Source organism: Triticum urartu, chromosome 3A (assembly GCF_056163025.1).
Source record: "Triticum urartu cultivar PI428250 chromosome 3A, HENAU_Tu73, whole genome shotgun sequence".
Taxonomy (NCBI): Eukaryota; Viridiplantae; Streptophyta; class Magnoliopsida; order Poales; family Poaceae; genus Triticum; species Triticum urartu.
The window spans coordinates 586515946-586522248 of NC_141875.1; the positions used below are offsets into that span (position 1 = coordinate 586515946).

Here is a 6303-nt window from a genome sequence, read left to right on the forward strand (position 1 = left end):
TTAAGAAGGTGATCTTCCGCTTTGGCTATCCTCACAGTATCACAACTGATAATGGCACTAATCTGTCTAAGGGCACTATGAAAGAGTTCTGTCAACGAGAGCATATTCATCTCGACGTATCTTCGATGGCTCACCCCCAGTCTAATGGTCAAGCTGAAAGGGCCAATCAAGAAATCTTGAGAGGGATAAACCCCGTCTTATGGTCCCTTTGCAAAGGACGCTGGGTTGTTGGGTTAAGGAGTTACCCTCAGTGCTTTGGAGTATCAACACCACCCCCAACAGATCAACAGGTTACACGCCCTTCTACATGGTCTATGGGGCAGCGGCGGTTCTTCCAAGCGATATCCGTCATGACTCGCCCTGGGTGGCATCTTATGTTGAAGCTGTCAATGAAAAAGCAGATCAGGATGCTCTTGATATGTTGGATGAGGAGCGCGACCTTGCGGCGGCTCGTTCGGTGATATACCAGCAAGATTTGCATCGCTATCATAGCCGCCGGGTTAAAACCAGGACCTTTCAAGAAGGCGACTTGGTGCTCCGGTTAATACAAGATCAAACAGATATGCATAAGTTATCCCCACCTTTGGAAGGGCCTTTTGTGGTCAGCAAAAAACCTGAACAACGGGCCATACTACCTCATTGATATTCGAGAATACAAGGATTCACGCACATCGGAGCAGGAGACCCGCCGGCCGTGGAACATCGCTCACCTTCGGCCCTATTACAGCTGAGCCACCGGCTCTTGTGCTGTACATAGTTTCTTCAGTGTACATATTATGATCACTATAATAAAGTTGGCATCCCTGATAATTCAGGGCCTCTGTCGTTTCAATTCTAAGTGTTTGAGCCTTTATTATTTGTTCATAAGGTCAATTGGGGGCTTCCTGCTCGATGAGCATAGCTATGCTTACCCTCTTGATCAGGCTTACATGCCTTCTCACGGGTCATTTGGGGGCTTCCTGCTCAATGAGCATAGTTGTGCTTACCCTCTTGATCAAGCTTACATGCCTTCTCGCAGGTCACTTGGGGGCTTCCTGCTCAATGATCATAGTTGTGCTTACCCTCTTGATCAGGCTTACATGCCTTCTCGCGGGTCACTTGGGGGCTTCCTGCTCAATGATCATAGCTGTGCTTATCCTCTTGATCAGGCTTACATGCCTTCTCGTAGGTAACTTGGGGGCTTCCCGCTCAATGAGCGTAGCTATGCTTACCCTCTTGATTGGCTTACATGCCAGGTGTAAACACCAAATTCTGGGTTATCTGGCATGTATGTCGTTCTTACTCCGCCCAGGTAATCCTGGAATGACCCGTCGTACTCTTGACAGTCAATATTTTAAATAAGACCTTGAACTTGTTAAAGTTAAAACGGCGATTTGTCATGTGAGGGCCGGCTTACAAGTGTGCAGGAATTAACTTGGTGGTTGTGCGGCCCATGAAAGCACTTGAAGTTTTAGGGTAGGCGGCCTATGAAAGCCTTGTTTTTCTGGATTTCTGTCTTTTCTGAAAATTTTGGATTCATATCCTTCTTCCATATTAATATATGGTTTTTGCAATTCAGGCCATGTAGCCTTGATTCTATGACTTATACTTAAGCATATTGGGTTAATAACCCGCCCTGATAAGCAGACTTTAAGTCGCCAGGATGATTTGCCTTGAATAAATTCAAGTCATGATTTTTCATATTTACGGGTTAATACCCATGTTGGATTACACTCATTACAACGTCATTATGATATCAGTCTACATGTATGAATTTTCATATTTGAATAGATATTTAGGGTTTTTCTAACCCGCCCTGCCTTCGACTTTAAGTCGCTTTGGCATATTTCCGGCTTAAATAGCCTTTAGTCTTTTTTATCAAAGACTATTATATCAAGGGGTTTTCAAAGATATTTGTGACCCGCCCTGGCGTAAACCGCCAGGGCATATGTTGTTTCCTTGTGTATAGGAAGTATGATGATGCTTGATCTGATCCACATAGTTGATAATATTATATGCACAAGTGGCGGGTGATAAAAATCAAGCTCGGCGGTTTAAACATTCAAAGGATACCACATGCGCGATGGCATGACAGATCATTGTTTCAACTAGCCTATTACAAGGCTTCCCCAAGCCCACAAGATTAAGAGTTTTTCAAAAGAAATTCTATGCCGCGGTCTGAGAGCCGCCCCTTGGATCAGTTCTTTTGGTCCTGGCGAGTTGAAGCCTTTGGGTTATCCTGCGTCGTTTCTTATTCGTCGTCCATCGTCTGGAAGTCAGGTGATGTCCAGTCGATGCCAGTTAAGGCTTTGAACATAGCTTCATCATCTATAAGTGTGGACGGATCAATGTTAAGAGCAAAAGTACGCTTACGTATTGGAGGAATAAGATCCACAATCTCATAAGCCGGCGCTTTCACTTTCGAGTTCTCCATCGTGTAAGCCGCCTGATACTTGGACAAATCCGTCTCTTTAGCCAATTTGCTTGCTAGAGGGTGCATCTCCTTTACACATTTGGTAAAGTTGCTTGCATCGAAGGGAGACCCGTCTTCTTTGAGACTCGGAAAACCAGTGGCCATCTCCTCTAGGTCTAACTCTGCTTGCCATGCTTTGGCCCGGCTCAAAGCAGTGATGGCACCAGCTCGGGCTGATGATCGCTTAATCTCTTCGATTCTCTGGAGCATGGCAGATAGTTTGTCCAGTACCTCCCTGATGAGTGAAGGTGGTTGTTTACTGTGTGAGATGGCCGCTATGGTTTGCTGAGTGCCTGTGTAGAGCTGTTCCACCAAAGTGTAAACCGCCTTCAGCTTCACCAACATGTCCTGGCCAAGGTTGGCACTCCTGGGGCTTGTTAGATGAGCGCGTAGATAAGCCACCAGGCAGGTTAAAAATTAAAAAATTGGAAGTGGTTAAAGCATCCCAAATTCCTTACCAAAGATAGCAGCTGTCATCTTTGAGATATGGCATTTTAAGCCGAACAGTTCTGCAGTGGTCTCTTTCAAAGAAGATTCGGCAGTCTCTGCTCTTTGTACTAAGGCAGTTTTCTCTTTCTTCCAAGCGTTTCTTTATGTGGAAAACCCAGCTCTGAGCTTCTCGCTCTTCTCCAGACCAAGCTTAAGCTTGGAGTCAGCTTCGCATGTTTCAGCTTCTTGTTGCTCAAGCCTGGTCTTTAAATCGACCACCTGGGGCTCGGCCTGAGTTAAAGCATCCTGCAAGTAAGAGTTAAACAATTATAAACATATTTGCTATGTCATAATCTACATACAAGTCTCAAGCACATTGCAAGCAAAGCACTTGACACTTGGGGGCTAATGTGTGCAGAAGCTCTTTTTTGCATTATATTGTTCGTGATCCGGCTCATCCTTCTCAAGATAAGCCGGCCCATGAGGGCTATGGTTTGGAGCTTTTCTTTCAAAGTAATGAAAATAACCCTGTTCATCTTTTATTAAGATAAGTCGGCTCATGATGGCTATGACTTTAGAGATTGCAGTAACATATGGACAAGTCTTAACCCTACTCAGATATATTTTTTCCTACGGATAAGACTTCGAGTTGGATGACTATATATGCAAAGGAAACAGATGTTCATACCTCATATTTCTGGCGCAATTTCTTGACTAAATCTGCCTCTAGATCATGACCAGTATGCAGCTGGCTCAGATAACTAGAGTATAATTCACTGACACCCAAGTGTGAATAATTTGCAACGTCAAATTTGGCCTTGCTTTTTTCAATTAACTCTTCTTTGGCAGAATGCTTGGCCAGAATGGTGGGGTTCCCGGGTTCAGCATAACCAGTGCCAGCAATGATGACATCCTCAGCAGTTTGTTATGAAGGAGGCTCTTCAGCGGGTTTTATGGGACTGTGCGGCTTAGTGCTGGATGGGTCAACACCCATTGGATCCACTGTGACATCGTGAGTCTCTGGTGGTGGGTCATCAGCAGCAGCCTCAGGAGTGTGATGAGAAGCTTCAGATATGATTTGTTTCTCCAGCTCAATAACCTTGGGGTCTTCGGTCGGCTTGTTCATCTTCAATTTCTTGCTGGGTTTGGCTATACTGCTGAAAGTAAGACATATGAAGATGTTAATATATCAGTTTGTAAAGTGTTAAAAAACAAAGAGGTTAAATGTTCTCACCTAGGAGCGACTTTGAAGAGAGGAATCTGAGTCCCAGTAGAGTTGCCGGAGGAGGAGTGAGAGGTTCCCTGATAATTTGAGTCGGAAGGATTAAGCGGTTGACGGATAAGACCCGCCTTTGGAAAAGAGAAGTTTGAGTTCTGAGGAACCTCTGCTCGGCGTTTGCGAGGGGCCGGCATGTTGGGTAAGCCGGCATGAAGGTCTCCCCCTCCGCTGTTCCGAGTTGTACGCCGAGCTTCATGCTGTTGTTTCTTCAAAATAAAGTTTGGATCCAAGTAAGCTAAAGGGTGAGAAAACCTTACTTTCCGGGTTACGTGCCGAACTTTCTGTCTTGGCAAAGGCTCTGAGTCGGAGGAAATAATAGTTACCTCTACAACATCTGCCTAGCTGGTCTTCGTGTCATCCTGAGAGGGGTCAGTGTCAATAAGATGCACAAAAAAGGAGCCAAGGAAATCAAGTTCTACCTCCGACTCATCATCCAGAGTAAATTGGTCTGTTGCATCTATTTTCATCTTGGCGGGTCTCTTGGGAGCCTTGGTCTTTCCCCTGGCCTTTTTAGTCGGTTTATCTTGAAGCTTCTTATTCCAAAAAGGAGAGTCGGCCTGAAGAGAGCAGGATAATAAGGCCAGTGCAACATATGAGAATAATGAATAAAGTAAAAGGGGCTTCAAATACTTACAGCTGGAGCCGGGTTAAGAACATAGAAGGGGCTCAGCCCTGTTTTGCTGGAGTTTTCTAGAGTTTCTCCAAGTACAGACTTGGTCATTTCGTTGAGGTCCTTCTCTTCAAGGGATATAGAGTTATACCGCAAGGGGTCATTCACATCGCCTGTGTATGTGCACATTAAGCCGGGGCGGTGGCTTAAAGGCATGATTCTCCAGCTAACCCAGCATCGAACCAGGTCAATACCTGTCAAGTCATTTGCCATCAAGGCCCTTATCTTAGTAAAAGTGGGTCCATATTTGGCTCGTTTGGCAGAGCTAATCCGGTCTGGAAGTGGGTGCCTGGGGTTGAGCCGGTGAATACGGAAACCCAGCAGAGGATTTTCACCCGCCGGAGAGGTGTCTTGGCAATAAAACCAAGTCTAGTTCCAGTCTTTGGGTGACTAGGAAGTGCAGCTGAAGGAAAGACGGCGTCTCTTCACCTCTGGATAGAAATTCCACCAAGTTCAAGGCTGGGGCCGTCTGTCATCTCTGTTTGGCGGTTCAAATAGTAATACTCTCCGAAGAGGTCAAACGCTGGGCTCCTCTTGAAGGTATAATTCACAAAAGACTTGAAAATTGCAAATATTGGAAACTGAATTGGGTCCGATGTCTTGAGGGTGAAGCTGATAGAAATTCAGGACATCACGGAAGAATTTTGAGCTGGGCGGTGAGAAGCCTCGGAGCATATGATCAGAGAAAACTATAACTTCTCCTTCTTTTGGTTGAGATGGAACCTCAGCCCCTGGAACCCGCCAATGGATGACATTCTTAGATGGCAAAACGCCCATGGCAACAAACTCTTGGAGAGTCCATTCTGTGACATTGGAAACGACCCAGTCGCAGGAGGTGACGGTCTTAGTCATTTTGATCAGGTGAAAACCTATAAAGGAAATCATGGCGGGTCAAATTTGTGATGATGAGTCACCCAATGGTTGAACAAAGTTAAGTTATTATGCAAAATTGGTTATATGCAAGGATTGGTAAGCCGCTTAATGGTTGCAGAAAAGAAGATAGCATGGTTAAACCGGCGAGGTACGAGACGGATAATGTCAAGCCTGGATAAGTACTGGCAGTTTAAACAACTTATAAGGTAAGCCGGCTGGTATTTGGCGGGTTACAAAGTATTATTTGAGCCGCTCATACAACAGTGGTCAAGCCGATGGTTACAAGATCTAGGGATTGGATAGAATTTCACTAAGTGCTAGGCAAACAAGTTTCATAGATTCAGCCTATAATTTCGAATCTACAGTCGTTACAGAAACAGGAGAAAATTACTAGCCCTAAAAACAGTGGACGAACCACAGGTGTGGGGAGTGAATTTCAACAGCAGCAAGTGGATCCATATTTGATAGCAGATATTAAAGAGGAGTAAGGTGTGACTTTAGCATCGCGTTTTGGTCCTACTAAGGTGGCATGGTCGATGAACTATAGACAAGGGTGATGAACGTCGTTGAACACTAAAGAACTGCAGAAACCCTAATGCA

General features: G+C 45.0%; 1 long non-coding RNA gene across 1 annotated transcript; it reads right to left on the reverse strand.

Moving 5' to 3' along the window:
* Nucleotides 1-2029: 2029 nt before the first annotated feature.
* On the reverse strand, nucleotides 2030-4715 carry LOC125545241 (uncharacterized). The gene is made up of 6 exons (XR_015599808.1): nucleotides 4580-4715; nucleotides 4484-4519; nucleotides 4116-4366; nucleotides 3570-4038; nucleotides 2911-3187; nucleotides 2030-2825 (listed from the first exon to the last, which is right to left on the reverse strand). It is a non-coding gene; the product is annotated as an uncharacterized LOC125545241 (long non-coding RNA).
* Nucleotides 4716-6303: the final 1588 nt, after the last annotated feature.